This window comes from Lactuca sativa, chromosome 7 (genome assembly GCF_002870075.4).
Source record: "Lactuca sativa cultivar Salinas chromosome 7, Lsat_Salinas_v11, whole genome shotgun sequence".
In the NCBI taxonomy this organism is placed as follows: domain Eukaryota; kingdom Viridiplantae; phylum Streptophyta; class Magnoliopsida; order Asterales; family Asteraceae; genus Lactuca; species Lactuca sativa.
Window position 1 is genome coordinate 105,808,059 of NC_056629.2, and position 17,509 is coordinate 105,825,567.

The following is a 17,509-nucleotide window of genomic DNA, read 5'->3' on the forward strand; positions in this document are numbered from 1 at the left end:
AAGAGGCTCCATGGATTATCAAGTTGGGTTCTACCCATAGGATGCTCCATGGATGCTCCATGGGAGTTACAAACCCATGGGTCATGGAAATGAAGAGTCATGACACATTAGGGTTTACATGGTGTAACCCTAGATGTGTCAACATTATATAAGGATTCCATTCTCCGCCAAAATCGGCTACACATAAGAAACAAGAGGGCTAGGCCGATTTCAAGTAGTGCGTATTCTCTCAAAAGTCTTTCCAAGAGCATTTGGTGTTGTGTGAAGCATTTGAGGCATCACACTTGGGGTGCTAGGCTCACAAGGTTTCAAGGAACATAGGAACAACAAGGTAAGTTATTCTATCTTTCATTCAAGTTAGAAATTGTTCCCCATGTATGCTAGATAGGAATATAACCTTGGAATTCAAATTTGCATGATAATTAGACAAACATAGATCCAAGGTTATTAGGGTTGCATGTACACTTAGGAAGCGTTAGAATGCTCAAAACCCATCAGTCTGGTGGGTTCGGATATCCGCCCAAAGGTCATTTAATCGTTAATTATATATCATGTGTACATTTATAGACATAAAGGCTTACATCGGTCAATTCAGTTGTGAGTCTCTATCACTAGTCCAGTATTTTACATCAGAACTCACTATACGAGATGCATCTTCAGGACACGGCCTTCTCCGTTGTCTAGTTGGTAACCAGAGTCTCCTGTGGGGAGAGCAGGCATTGTGTGTATAGATCTATACGGGATTGACACCCCTACACCCTGACTGCTAGCTACAGTCCACGGCCTACCAAGCCAAGGGGTGACAAATGTCACATTCTTTCCGACGCTTGCAGGGCGTCAAGTTCTCTAGTGTCTATCAGTGTGGTTACGAGTATCTCAGGGTTACCTTATAATTTATGGCCTCAAGGTAACGGGAATTAACACTGTATTCACTGTTTTTAGACCTTGCTAGACGTGACATTCATTTGATACTATCTGGGGTCTGTATTCACTGTTTCTAGACCTTGCTTGACGTATCATTCATTTGATACTGTCTGGGGTCTATATCTCCTTTTGTTAGACTGAGCCAGGCGTGTCGACCGGTCGATACTCTCCTGGAGTCTATGATCTCTTTTGCCTTAGTCAGCAGTATTCACCGCTGAGGCATATGTTATGTTCCCTAATATTCTCCTACTTTCTTTAAAAATCAAATACCGTATTTTGCTAATGATAGTGTTTTAGGGAAAATTACTTTTTACAACGTAACTCTGTCGAGTCTTGGTAGAAGACTGCTTTTATGTAGAAAATATAGGATTTTCTGGAAAGGACGCTAATACACAGTAAACTCTAAACTACTACTTAGCATAAAGTTATTTTGAATAAAACACGTACTTACACAAATGACACTAAATACTTATGAACTCACCAGCATTTACAAAAATGCTGATACTCGCTTTCAAACTAACTTGTATTCTCAGGTCAGCTATAGACAGGTACATCTCATGAGCTTTTGTTGAAGACGGTTTTGTACCAAGCTGCATCTTTACTAGTTTCTGTAATACTTTAATGATTCTTACAATGTAAACTATGTAAAACTATTACTATTAATGCAATGGTTCTTGTACTTTGATTACTATACTGCATTTGTTGTGATACTTGACATGACGTCATCCACCCCAGAACGTTTCCGCCGTTCCGGTTTTGGGGTGTGACAACACCTGCTATTTCGACATCCATTTTGCCGACCTCTAGAATGTATGAAACTAACATTCATTTCAGGTGAGAAACAACAATTTCTTACTTCTGTTCATCCCTCAACAACGTGTTGAACATCATAATCCAATCAAATGGTTTCAGGCAGGGTAGATCAGCAAGTATGAATTCGTAGACCTGACTCGTTGAACCTCTAGCAACCTTAAAGTGAGCATTCGGGAAGCTATCAGTTTTTGATTGGACCAGTAACCTTCACAACAGTAATCTTGTTCGCACTCCAGATTTCGTACCGTGGCTTCATGTGCTTCAAGTAGAATGAGAGGAGCAAGTGGTCTACACCGCTGTCTGTTGGAGGGACATTCGCAACTTTAACGAAGCTACGACATTTGAAGGCTTTCCGAGTAACTGGAAGATACAGTTGTGAATCTTGTGTGTTTTGCAAATCAAAAGACAAAATTGGTTCTAACCAATACTGACTTGGAATATCCACAGCCTCACTCATGATTCGCTTCAAAGTCCACACTGGCAACAAAAACTTTCGGCGTTCCAATGTAACTTGAGCTTCGTATTCAGCGCTCTCTTTCTCTTCTCCTTTACAAACGATTCGTTGGTGTTCATCGATTTGAGCTTCATGATCCTTTATTCTTTTAAGCTCATGCTTATCTAGCTCTTCTTCTTTTCTATCATCAATGAATTGTTTTTCATTGAGCATTTCCTTTCCTTTCGAATCCGAAGCTACATTATCCTTCGGTTCGTTTTCTTTCTTCGGCTTGACAATTGGATTGACAATTGGTTCGGGGTTTTCCTTCTTAGATGGCTTCGCATTTTATCCCCCTTGTTTCTGTTGGATTAGTGTCTAAGTCTATAACTATTTTGGTATGTACTTGACCCAATTATGAGCATGGTCCTTTTGGGTTGCCTTCACCATAGCAATATGTAGGATGAATTAAAAAGAGAAAGGTTTAATTATGATTTACTAACATAATATAAGAATAATATATTAAAGGAGAAATCATATTGTTTAATTAATATTAGTCAAGAATTAATTGATAATTAATTTTATAGCTAAAAGAGATTAATTAAATATAGGGGACTGAACTGCAATTATTGGATAATTGAGTTATTGGGCTAAGAAATGCGAAAGGAACAAGGGGTGAACGAAATTATGATGGGAGCCCATCAAATTTTCGTCCTTGGCCTTCTCCATAAGGTTTCATGGGCTGCTTAGAGTTTAAGCTGTCCATTAGGGTTTTGACTGAAACCCTAGCAGCCCACACAAGTATATAAAGGACCCCTTAGGCCCCAAAAACGTGTGTAACTGAATCCTTAGGGTTTCTAGATGGTTTTGGGTGCCTCCTCTCTTCTCCTTCTTCATCTAGTTGCTTAGTGGTGTTTGTGACTCCATTAGAAGTGCAACACTTGAGGCACTAAGCTTTCTGAAGCCAATCAAAGCAAGGAATTGATTGTTATTGCAATATAACAATCAAAGGTAATTACTAAACCCTTATTTCAGTTTTTATTTCATAGATATAGGGTTTATAGCTTTGGATATTCAATTGCATGTTCATTAGACAAACTAGATCCAAAAGTTGTTAGGGTTTCCATGTACACCATAGGATTGATGTATTTCTCAAAACCCATCAGTGGTATCAGAGCCTATGGCTATTTGTTTGATGTATTTGATGCTATAATTGATTATTCATGCCTAAAATCAAAAAAATTTGATTTCTGGGGGCTGGAATCCCCGAGTCCATGACTGAACCCGCCGAGTCCATAGAGAACTCGACGAGTCCAAACTAGACTAGACGAGTCAGAGTCGCAGATGGAGTAGATTTCGGGATTTTGACCTATTTTGGCTGTGGATAATTACCTAATACATTTTTTTATTAAAAAAATCCGATTTTTATCAACATTTAGAGATTATCCTTGCTAAAATAGAAGATAATTGTCAAAATTTAGAAAATCTTTTGTTTTATTAGATAAAGATTGATTATTTGTAATTTAGATTTGAATTATCTTGTGAAAAAGTTTCAATTTCTCCCTTTAAGTTTTAATAGTTTAAATTTGAACTTAAAAGTTTTGTTTTTTAAATTTAAATAGTTAAACTCTAATGTTTTAAAAGGTTTCAAAACTTGTCCTCAAGAGTTGGAATTTAAATTTTGATTAAAAGTCTAATTTTGAAATATTTAAATTCTAAACCCTAAGTTTGAAAAGTTTCAAAAACTTTCCTTCAAGTTTTGGATTTTAAAGTTTAATTAAAAGTCTTAATTTGAAATTTTAAATTCTAAAACCCTCGTATTTTGAAAAGTTCAAATTACACCTTATGGTTTTGTTAATTAATTAAAGTGTATAATTAAAAGTGAGTTAATAATTCCATAAATTTTTGGTTTACATTTATTTAAATTAAAAGTATAATTTACTAAATTGAACCACCTAGTATTTTAAAAGTGTCAAATACACCCTATACTATATAGAACATTAAAAGTCTAATATTATATATATATGTATGAGTAAACAATCAGTCTTACCGTTAGTAGGCCTCATTCACGAAGTTGGTCTATCAGTGGTGTTTAAGGAAATTGCCTATAAAGTGGCAATTGAATGGGTATCCACTCTTACCCAACGCTCTCTTGACTAGTGGAGGGTCGTTAGCCGAATGGGTAGGATAGGAAAGGAACCTTCCATTATAAGTATAATGAAGCACAAAGTAACTAAATGCTTTTACAAATTCCCAAATCATAGTTACTTTAGGAAAAATGTGAAATTGTATGCTAATCCATGCAATTACACTTCGTACCCTTGTCAAACGTTAGTGGAGTGTGTGTGGTTAACCGACACACTAATTTGGGGATGACATTGGTAGCGAAGAGTGGCTCGATTCTTATCATAGATCAATGGAGCGTGTGTGGCTAACCGACACATTGATTAGGTGATAGTTGCATTGGGTGCACCACGTGATTCGTATGGTTATTCACACCTTATTTGTGATCCTCGGCATCCCAGTCACAAATAGTAGGGCATAATCGAGATTTAAACATGCCATTTAAAAGTTCAATGAATCTCAAAAGATCTAGGAGTTTCAATTCATTTAAAACTTAAATTTCCTTTTCGTTTTTCATGATGGAAATTGGTAAATCGTCAATTTCCTACCTTCAAATATTCTGCGACTAGATTACGGCATCTCTCTTCTAGGTTGTAGAGTATTGTGTTGGATCCTAGCCTTGATGTCTCATTTGGGTGTTACATCAAGGATTCTAATCAACTTAACTTGAATTTTCTCCCGTTTTGTAGATGTTTTGTTCTGACAATCATGGTCTTCCGAAATCCCATGGAACAAGCTTTTCAAATGAAGATGATGTTCCACAATATGATCGACGAACAAGAGATCGTGCTTCACTTCCTCCACCTCATCCAATTGTTCTCCCTAACCCACAAGTTCGAAGGCTTGAAAAGTTCAAGCTTACCCAAACCCTTTTGGCAAGTAAACACGAACATGGGAAACATGTGAGTACACACGTCTTAGAGTTGAAGTCACACATTGATAGGTTAAGCATGTTGGGTGTCGAGATTTCAAATGAGTTGGTTGTTGACTGGGTTCTTCAGTCACTTCCTGAATCATATAGTGAGTTCGTTATAGAGTACTATATGATGGATCACGACGTGACCTTCATTGATCTCACCTATTTGCTTATAGCTGCTGAATCAGCAATCATTTGGCATGTTGGTTAAGCAAATTTGTATGGTGAGTCAAACTCCTAAACTGCAATGGACACTGGAAATATTGGAAGTCCAAAAAGAACTAAGTCTGTGATTGTCCAATGTGTTGTGCCAAAGGAGTCCATTTGCTTTTATTGCCAAGAGAAGGGGCATTGGAGACGAAGCTTCCCAAACTACCTGAGAGATCTAAGAGATGGGAGAGTCAAGACGTATGGCTCTGCTTCAGATAGAATCCATTAACAAACTCTTTTAAGCTCCTATTCTAGATTCTTATTACATGATTTGATAAGATTACATTTAGATGTTTTGTAGGATCAAAGAAAAGAGAGGAAGCTTAAGGGAAGAAGTGAGCTGAATCTAATCATGAAGAAATAGATTTTGATCACATCACTTGAAGATTGGATTGTTGAGCTACTACTTTGAGTTAGAAAAGATTGCTGAAGGAATATGTATAGCATAGTTTTTTAGTTGAATTGCATTGTAAGGACAAATTTTTCCGCAATAAAATAAATTTTGATTTTATCTTATTTATCCTTGCAATGGCATGTATGAAAAAATTGATGTTTGAAGGTTTCTATTATTAGCAATAATGGATGTGATTCTTAATTATGTTATTTGTGGAGATGTCAAGAATTTACCAAATAGGGAGAGTTTCTCATCGCCCAAAATTTCAATTGGACGGAAACTTGGAATCATACAACTTGGTTGCGTGATGAATGAAAACTTTCATATTTGGAAATTAGACTAATTCTTTGACAAAGTGTCAAGTGAAGGACTAGGAGATCGAGTACACTAGGTTATGAGTTGATCAAGTCAACCACAAAGAGAGATAAGATATTCGTCATGATTTACTAAAAGTTTAGTAAATATGATTATACTTATAAGATTAACTGTAATTTTGAGTTGATTGAAAGAGTTTCAATGAATAGCAGAACGAATAAAGAAGAATCAAGTAGGCAGAAAGATTAAAGTTTCTTTATTTTAAGAAGAAGGGAGAGTACCTTTTATTGTGTTTTATGTTAAGTCTTAATGATTAAGAACCGTATCACAATTGATTCTCTAAGTGACTCTTAGTGCATTTGTATGTATAAGAAGAGGAATCGAGACTTGTGGAAATGGTTAAATCAAGAAGTCAATCATACTTCATTCCAATATTGAATCTTAGAGTCATACTCCAAGATTGTGAATTGAGTGACAAGTCTTAAGTAGGTTTATAACACTCATCAAATGTGGAATTTGGAAAAGGCTTTCTTATTCTTGCACATTTGAAATTGGTAAGTTGTGATGTCTTGGATAAGACAAAGACCAACTAGGACCAATTTGTGAAGTGTTTTGTCTTGATAAAAGATACACTAACTCTTGAGTATTTGTTTGTCAAGAAATGTTTCTTGATAAGAGAACCTTATATGTCAAGGAGTCAGTGGGAGTTTTAATGTTTTTGAAAAAGTTTCAAGAACAAATCAAGAATAAACCTTATCGATCATCACTAGCACACGACTTGAGGTTTACAACCTATTGTGTTGACATTATTTTCTGTCTGTGCCATTCCAATTGAGTTAATTATGCATGTGAGTTCTATGAGTTCTCAATTGAATGCATAAAGACAAAGCACCTTGATCAATGGAAAGTACATTGATATGTAAGGATAAGTTGCTAAACTACTTGGAAGACATGGTGGGCATTCGTGTTACCATAAGTCTAGAAATCAAGAAAGTTCAATCCATATGAGTTTGGATTTGTCGCAAACTTGGTTTTGGCAAATTCACATGGATAGGAACTCCTACACCATAAAAATCTAAGTGTCATAAGATTCCCTCCTTCATGAAAATGACTGTGAGAAAATGCCTTCACTAAGAGAGATTTTAAGAAGATAGCAATTGTGAAAATTGTATTCTCAAATTCGATTATGGTTACGGTATCCCTTTACATAGTTCAATTTATGAGATTTGGCGATTAGTCTAACATTTGGGATTTATTGATATAAGTTCTGAATTATTTAGACACACATATGAGCTATCTAAGGAAAAGGTGTATCAGTTTAAGAAGCTTAGATAAAGGCTTATCGAAACATTTGGTATTAGAAATATGAACTTCAGAAATTCAATAGGCATTGTTTTTTGGAAGTCCAGTTGTTTTCTGAATAAATGTCAAAGCTAGTGGGTGCATAAGTGTTATGCTTATATGATAATAATCATCATGATAGTGGGAGCATAAGTGTTATGCATGTATGATTATTATGGCAAGTATTGCAAGTTAGCAATATTAATTATAGAAAAACAAAGATTCAATTTGCAAAGTTGCATGGGTTGAAAAGATGTTTTGCTATAATTAAGGGAGAGAATATTATACTTCGTTTCAAAATCTAAAGCTTAGATTGAGAAATTTTAATAAATTTAGTCAAAGGATACATAGTCTGTTCTTAAATTTCGATTATGATTACGGCATCCCTCTTCATAGTTCAAATTGTGAGAATGTGACACATAAAATATTATGGCAAAAGATTGGTAAAGTATCATATCTTTATGTAAGACATTATGCATCGTCTCTCATACGCTTCGGGTATAGGATCGATTGCAAATCCTATAATATTTGACCATTCTTAAATTTTCCAAATATCTAGCGCATTAAGTGGGAAAAAGGACTAGAATTGGTTTTGACTAAAATAATTAAACAACTATCAAAGGACGATCCAAAGTTCGCTAAGGATTGGTCGCTTGTGAGTAGTTGGAAGTATGGTATTGGATGGACCATATCGACATTATTATGAATAGATAAGATTCTATTAAGAATGAGTTGTCATATGGCAAATATGGAAATGTTTCCATATTGGGAGTTAGATATTGAGAGTCTATGTCTATATTAGAAAATCTTATGTGAGAAGGATGCTCGAAGGAATGTACTTTGAATGTGAGACTTCATGTCTATGGAATTGTCTTGTAGCAATTTCCGATAGAGTACTTTGTAATTTTAATTGGCCAAGTCTTGGTGACTTTTGTGCTATGAGTTTGCGAAAGGATCGTTGCATAAAATGTTAGAATCTAGAATATTCTAGTAGTGGCAAGAACCTTGTGTTCTAACACAAATGACAAGGATTGGAATTATGAAATGAGCATCATTGGAAAGGTTTTTCAATTGATCTATTTCACAAAGTAAGGACCATAGGAAACAAAGTGTGCATGCTTGGAGCATGAGACAATTGTTGTTGTAATTCAAGTAATGAGTTGATTATCAAAAACATTAAATGATAAATAATGAGTAATCAATGTGGTGGTTAAATAGAAGTGTTTTATTTACTCTCACAAGTTTGGGGCCATATAGGATTAAGTATTATTCTTGTGTTTAAATTTGCTTATGTTGACTTCAAGAATAATTGGGTTAATCGAACCTCCACAGTCGGTCATACGTTGGAAGTAGGTATGAAGAAAGACTGTAATGAAGAGTCTGTAGATTGTCTGAAGAGTTTAGACATAACACCAGTTTGCTGCAGGGTTCATGAGTTCTTTTATAAGATTAGAGTATTGGATTAAACCCACGATCACAAGAATCACTTTATGGATTTTATCACGAGTGATTGTGAGTCTATAATATTGCATATTCTTGAAACTGAGACGTGTGAGTTGTTATTTGTTGGTTGGTTGCACATTGATAATAAGAAAACGCAACAGTAACTTGGTGTTATAAAACTTATTGTTGTGTGTGATTCGATCAGTAAATGTAAGATAGCATTTGAGTTGAGGTTTATCATTTCCTTTTACCCAAGGTGGGATAAAAGCGATATCTGTGGGCCCTCGATGATTTAGTGATGACACCTAAGCGCTTGGCCAAGCCGGGACTAAGTTGATGTGTTCAATTATAGTCTGTTGTCAGTCGTCATAAATCAGAAGTCGGGAAACAGTATAGAGATAATGATTGAAATTCATGTCTTATGTCTATAAGATATCTTGAGAATGGAGGAATATATGTCACACCCCCAAACCAGAATGGCAGAAACATTCAGGGGTTGATGACTTCACGTAGTATCACAACAATTGAATATTCTAAAGAAAGTAACACAACCATCATATATATAATGAAAACGTATATTGTTGCGTTATAGATATTAGCAAAAGAATATTACAATATGATGATATAAATGTTTAATAATAACGTCCTTAGCGTTCCTTCTTCAAAACCTGGTAGTTACCTATATTACTGATTCCCTGAGAAATACAAGTGGTTTCGAAAAAGTGTCAAGAATTAAGTTGGTGAGTTCATAAGTGTTTTGCATTGAAAAGTATGCCCTTTTGGTAGTAAATCGATGAACGAGGTTTTCAGAAAATCCAATATTTTCTATAAATGGTTTGAAAAGTTCCCAGAATTGGACTACGTTAGTGTGTTTCATACTTGAATAATAATGATAAACTTTGTGCTAAAAATAACGTGGAAAAACTGAATGCATATATGAATCTCGTAAATCAAACTTGTTTTTATACTTTTATGTGAGTTTTATAACCATACTATTGACACTGACTGCCTGTAACAACATTCTTCAAGTGTTGTAGTGTTATGACATTTGTCACCCCAGACCTGCCGGCCTAACTATAGCTAATAGTTTAGGTGCGGGGTTGTCAATCCCATATAGATCTATACACAAGTATCACGTTCTCCCTCCAAGAGATTATGGTATATAATACAGGACTTGAAATGCATACATAAGAGTACGTTGAAGTTTGAATATCTCACATTGCTTAGTATAAATAGATTTACAATAAGAAAGACTTTACTTTATTTAAAAGTATTTCGCTTGTCAAGATGTATATGTAAAAATGTATGAATAACTTGTTAACTATACTCATTATACTTTCTCAGAAAGTATGTTCCCATTTAGTAAAAATAACTTGGTGATATACTAGCCCTTTAAACATAAGGATGTTTGTATCGATACTCTATAAGATAGATATTACATTTACGTTTATAAATTGATACTTTGACTTGTAATGTACTTGTATTCCCCCCCCCCCCCCTAAAACATGAAAAGAATTGAAAGGTAGGGGTATGAACTCACTCGTTTGGTTTGAAGAGAGAGCAGCTAAGGTTTAGCAGAACTTTGACTGCGGAAAGCTGCACCTTCGGACTCTTCGGGGGTCTCGGTAGCGTAGATCTTTCGTCAGGGGCTCGGGTACGGAAACCGAGGGCGTCGAGACAGCTTCTGGAGCTTGAAAGTATGAGAGGGTGACTGGGAGTTTGAGAAAGTGTGCAAAAACCTGTAGCTCAAACCCTCTATTTATAGTGCTGGAGGATCGTGTACGTGGGGCGTACCACCGGAGTACGCTGGGCGTACGCGGGGCGTACTTAGGTTACGCGGGGCGTAAAAATGCATCACGGCTTACGACTCCGGTCTAGCTAAGCGTAGAGTTGCAGTCGATGGGACTCGACTCTGGGTCTAGTACGTTGGGCGTAATCTGGGATTACGTTGGGCGTACTCCAATCTCCCATCTTCTAAATTTCGTAACTTTCGCGTACGGACTCCGTTTTTTGCGTTCTTTATATCCACGCGTAGGTGAGATTATGCTCTACAACTTTGATTTAGACTCCGTCGTCTAGTTTTGACTTTATTTTTAATGATATATTTTTAATAGGCCGGGACTGCTAAAGTCCGTTAAAAATCCATAGTTTCTTTATTCGACGTCAGTTTTCGTTTGTCTTTTTATCATTTTACTCCTATTATGGAGATCTTCAACTTTCGTTTAGGTGGCGATAGCTAACAAACACTCGATCTTCAATTCGAGTTTTTAGCCCTCTACTACTGTTACGAAACTTAAGAAAAATCGTAACTTCTTCATACGAGGTCCAATTTGGGCGATCTTTTTATGTACGTTTACAGTTTAACGAACTCTACAACTTTTGTTCAGATCCTTAAGGCTAAAATGCATTTTATTGAAATTTCACTTTTTACGTTAAATAGCGTTTTAACGGTGTGTCGCAAACATACGATTGATTACAATTTCTTTAATATAACCCGGTTTTGAACGTTCTTTACGTTTTTGGAAACCTTGGCACGGTATCTAATATTTGATGCATCCCAACTTAGATACTTGAACACTTTATTTTTGAGGTTAATTTAGTTGATTCCTAATAGTTTTCGTTGTTTTTGACTTTTGAGCGTTACACTGCTTTTGGAAAAAAAAATATAGGGTTGTCACATCATCCCCCTGTTAAGGGAATTTCGTCCCGAAATTTAATCTAGGATAAAGTTTACAGGTTAGGAAATAGATGTGGGTACTTTTGTTTCATCTGATCCTCGCGTTCCCAGGTGTATTCAGGTCCTCGCTTGGCGTTCCAGCGGACCTTTACAATAGGTATGCGGCTTTGTTTAGTCCTTTTTATTTCCCAATCCATGATCTCTATTGGTTCCTCTACAAATTGGAGATTCTCATTTATTGCAATTTCGTCTAGATGGATGACAAGGGTCTCATCGGACAAGCACTTCTTTAGGTTTGATACGTGAAAGGTAGGGTGTACGTTGTGGAGCTCCTGAGGTAATCTAAGTTTGTAAGCCACTGGCCCGATCCTGGCAAGGATCTCGAATGGTCCGATGTATCTTGGGTTCAGTTTTCCGCGCTTCCCGAAGCGTATTAATCCCTTCCAGGGCGAGACCTTTAGTAGAACTTGATCTCCGACCTGGAATTCCAAGGGTTTCTGTCTTTTATCTGCGTAACTCTTTTGTCTGTCCCTTGATGCTTTTAGACGTTCCCGAATCTGAACAATCTTCTCCGTCGTTTCCCTTATGATTTCTGGTCCAGTGAGCGTGTTGTCTGTTGCTTGTCCTTTTGCTAGTTGTGTGTCCCCCACTTCGGCCCAGCACAAAGGTGACCTGCATTTGCGGCCATAGAGGGCTTCGAACGAGGCAGCCTTGATACTAGTGTGGTAGCTATTGTTGTGCGAAAATTCGACCAAGGGTAGATGGGTATCCCATGCTTTACCAAAATCGATTACGCAAGACCTCAACATATCTTCTAGGTTTTGTATGGTTCTCTCACTCTGGCTGTCGGTTTGTGGGTGATAAGCAGTACTCATGTCCAATCTTGTCCCTAGAGATTTTTGTAGTGCCTGCCAGAACCTTGAGGTGAACCTACTATCTCGGTCCGAGATAATGGATATGGGCACACCATGTAGTCGTTCAATTTCTCTGAGGTATGTCCTAGTTAGCTTCTCTAGTTTATCCGTCTCTTTGATCAGTAGGAAGTGCGCTGATTTAGTTAACCTGTCGACAATCACCCAGATAGTGTCGAGTCCGCTTGCCGTTCTGGGTAGTTTGGTTATGAAATCCATGGTTATACGTTCCCACTTCCATTATAGTATTTCTAGTTGTTGCAACAATCCTGAGGGCTTTTGGTATTCTACCTTGACCTTGGCTCACGTCAGACATTTACTCACGTAGGTAGCAATTTCGGCCTTCATGTTCGGCCACCAGTACAATTTCTTGGGGTCGAGATACATCTTATCGGAGCCGGGGTGTATGGAGTATCGTGTTTTATAGGCTTCGTTCATGATGACTTCTGTGAATCCGCCAAACTTCGGCGTCCAGATCCGATCCATGAAGTAATGAACTCCATCATTCTTGACCTCAAACTTCTTATCCATTCCCCTTAAGGCTTCCCCTGCCACATTTCCAGATGTTAAGGCCTCTATCTGGGCTTTCTTATATTGTGTGGACAGGTGTGAATGGATTGTGATGGTCAAAGACTTCACTCTGCGGCCCGAGTATTCCTTCCGGCTGAGTGCATCGGCCACCATGTTAGCCTTTCCGGGATAATATCGAATCTCGCATTCATAATCATTTAGTAGTTCTACCCACCGTCTTTGTCTCATGTTGAGTTCTTTCTGGTTGAGGATATGTTAGAGGCTTTTATGGTCGGTGAAGATCGTACATTTCGTGTCGTAGAGATAGTGTCTCCATATCTTTATAGCGAAGATGACTGCTCTTAGCTCAAGATTGTGCGTTGTGTAGTTCACTTCGTGCGTCTTTAGTTGCCTTGAGGCGTAGGAGATGAACTTCCCTCGTTGCATCAGGCCACACCCAAGTCCCTGGTTTGATGCATCGCAATAGACCACGAAGTCCTCCATTCCTTCCGGCAAGGTTAGGATGGGCGCACTACATAAGGTTCGCTTTAGCGTTTGAAACGTGGCGTCTTGTTTTTCTCCCCAGTCGAAGGTCACACTCTTCTGAGTTAGGGTGGTAAGTGGTTTGGAAATCTTCGGAAAGTTCTGTATGAACCTTCAGTAATACCCGGCAAGTCCCAAAAATTGTCGGATTTCTGTAGGGGTCCTTGGTGTCGTCCAACTTTCTATTGTCTTGATCTTAGAAGGATCCACGTGTATCCCCTCCTTGCTTACTACATGTCCTAGGAAATCCACTTTCCGAATCCAAAATTCGCACTTGGAAAATTTTGTGTAAAGCTTCTCTGCCCTCAACGTTTCCGAAACTTGGCGAAGGTGTTGGCTGTGTTCTTCCTGGCTTCTAGAATAGATGAGTATATCATCTATGAACACGATCACGAATTTATCCAGGAAGGGACGACATACTCGGTTCATCAAGTCCATGAACACCGCTAGAGCATTTGTCAATCCGAAGGGCATTACTAAAAACTCGTAGTGACCATAACGTGTTCGGAAAGCCGTTTTGGGGATGTCTCCTTCCAGCACTCGCAGTTAGTGATAACCAGATCTTAGATCGATCTTTGAGAAGTAGCTTGCTCCCAGCAGTTGGTCGAACAGATCGTCTATGCGCGGTAGGGGATATCGGTTCTTGATCGTGAGTTTGTTCAGCTCCCGATAATCAATGCACGTGCGAAAGGATCCGTCCTTCTTTTTCATGAATAGGACTGGTGCTCCCCATGGTGAGAAGCTCGGTCTGATGAAGCCCTTGCTCAGCAGCTCGTTTAATTGACTGGACAGTTCATGCATCTCGGCTGGGGCTAAACGGTAAGGCGACTTTGCTACTGGAGTAGCTCTAGGGATTAAGTTGATTTGAACTCAACTTGGTGCTCTGGTGGAATTCCTGGAAGATCTTCTGGGAAAATATCTGGGAAGTTGCAGACTTCCGGAATGTCTTTAACGTTCTTTGGTTCTTATTTCTGGTCTACTACATGGGCTAGAAAGGCATGGTATTCCTTGCGATGATATTTTTGTGCCTTAACACAGAAGATGATTTGTAAATTTCAACTAGGTTTGTCACCATAAATGACAAGAGTTTTGTCGTTTGGCAGATTGAGGCGAACGGCCCTTTCGTGACAAAGTATATCGGCATGGTGAAGGCTCAACCAGTCCATACCGATGATGACATCGAAACTTCTTATTGAAATGGGCATTAGGTCGATTTGAAATAAGTGTTCGTTTAAATTTAATGTGCACCCTACGTACATATCACTTGTGCTTTCCGTTTTACCGTTAGCCATTTCTACCGTGAATATTTTATTAAGTGGTTGAGGTCTTTGATTAAGTAAGTGTTCGAATTTATGGCTCACAAAACGTCTCTCCGCACCGCAGTTAAAGAGTATGTATGCATAAATGTTGTTGAGGAGAAACATACCCGTAACCACTGTTGGGTCGACTATTGCTTCATTTTGACCTATTGCCAGCACTCTCCCAACACCGCCAACATTTCTCGTCTTGGGGCAGTCCCTCTTGAAGTGCCCAGTTTCTCCACACCCATAACATGCCTGGCTGATCCCAGTACCTGGAACTTGAGTGACTGGTCGCGCTGGTGCCTTACAGAAACGGGTTGTGTGCCCTTTCCTGTCGCAGTTCTTACAGTGCATCTGGCGGCAAATACCGTGGTGATGGTAGTTGCATTTGCTGCACTTGGGCAGGTTCCCTGCATATGGATTTGTTAGCGCAGGGGTAGCAGGAGTTGTGGTGGGAGCAGTAGCAGCATGAACCGCAACCATTTGTTTCTTTGAAGGTTCTTGCAAAGTTTGCCCCTTTCTCTTGTTCCAGAATTTCTTCTTGCTGCTGTTGTTGGCATTGATCTCGTTGTTGCTGTTCCCTTTGGTTGGTTCAACCATAACAGTTGTGACTCCTTGACAAACACCATGATCAACGAGAGATTGTGCCAGTTCCTTGGCGCTGTCGAAGGTCATGGGTTTGGAAGCTAACACACTTCCTTGAAGTTGGGGTGATAGTCCCCAGATGTATCTCTCAACCTTTTGGCTTTCCAGGATCAACATTCCTGGGCAAAGTGTTATTAGATCACTGAACCTGTTGGTGTAACCTGCGATGTCCGAGCCTACCATCGAAAGGCCCCACAGTTCCTGTTCAAGCTTCTGAATCTTGCCTCTTGGGCAGTACTCTCGAAGGAGCATTCGTTTCAAGTTTTCCCAACCCATGGAGTTCGCCACCACTAGGGTTAGTGTCTTGACGTGGCCGTTCCACCATGTCACGGTGCGTTCCGAGAAACTAAAAGCAACAAACTTTACTTTTCTTTCTTCAGGGCATGCGCAAATTTCGAATATAGCTTCCGTTTTCTCTATCCATTAAGATAGAGCCAATACTCCCCCAGTCCCATAAAAGGGAATAGGTTTTCTATTGGTGAAGTCTTTGTAAGTGCATACCCCTGAATGACCTTGACCTTGGCCATTTGTAAAGCTGTTTGTTCCTCCTCCCGACCCGTTGTTGCTCATTTGAGCCATCGTTGCGGTTACAGCGGCGGTTACAGCAGTTTGGAACATAACGGCATCCACAATTGGAGGAGGTGGTGGAGGTGGTGTTGAAGTTGAGTTTCTGCGTGTTGATCTACGAGGAGGCATGTTCTGGTAGAGAAAATAAGAATGAATACTATAAGTTTCTAATGTTTTGACAATCGTGTGTTAGTTGTATCTTATAATTTGTTTTGACTTTAGTTTATGGTTTCAAGGTTGGTATAGTAATTTTAGTTAATCCCATAAGTTCCGAGAGGTATACAAAGAAGTACTTCATTTTTATATAAAGGTCACACCTGAGGTGTGTTACATTACACTTCTTGTTTGGAAAATTTGACCTACCTAGAGGTCTCCGATTACATATACAAAAGGAAATAAGGGAAAAACTTTTATCCGAGTCCTATTTTATAACAAAATTGTTGGGGTTTGAGCAAGCTCTACTTGTGGCGTGTTGCACGTTTGGAGCTAGATTCGGCATCCGACTGTTTGACTCCCATCAGGCGCCTCTCGAGATCTACTTGTTGTTCCTTCATTTCTCTTATTTCTACTAGTGCCGTTATCATTTGATTCTGAAGCGTCCCTGTGTAGATTTGGGTGTTCTCATGTAGTCCTTCTAAACGATGGATGTCTGCGGCGTTACCCTGAGTAGCAACATTGACCTCGCGAACTCTGGCTGCTTGCTTGTCCGCATGGTAGTTCTGGGTAGCTATAGCGCCCACAACAACAGGAAGTCCTCGATCAGCTGAGCCTCCCCCACTGACATTGTAAATATCTCGACACATGCCGAAAGGAGGGCGTACACCTTGTTGGCGGCTCCAGTAGTAGAGGTGGCTTCCCCACATAGGAATGGGTCTCGGTTGATATGGTCTGATTTCAGGAGGATGAGGGATGGGAGGGTCGATTACTTCCGGCTCGGAGTCTGTTCCACTAGTAATTTCCTCGACCTCCTCGTCGACTTCGAATTCCTCTCCGACTTCGACTTCGGATTCTTCTTCGACTTCCTCTTCGAGTTCTTCCTCGACCTACTCTTCGATTTCCTCTGGGTCTTCTTCTATCCAACCGCTGTTGCCTTGGTTTGGATAGTAGGGATCTCCCGGTAAATGGAATCCGGCCATTTGTCTGTACTAGGATAGAGGTATGAGAATTTTATAAGAAAAGAAATTTCTATTTAACGACTTCCTACGTTTAACTATATCCTTACGGAGCGCAAATGTTTAATTGTACAATTATTTTTAATAATACTCCTATAGTATTCCAAATTGGCGAATCTAAAATAATTTGTATTTGGTAAGTTTTTGGCTTGTTGTCCACTATGACCATTCCTCGACGTACGTTGGTCAAATCTAGGATAAATATAGTTGATCAGGCTATATTTATTCTCGACCTGATTACATACCCCGAGGCCCAATCGTAGTGTCGCA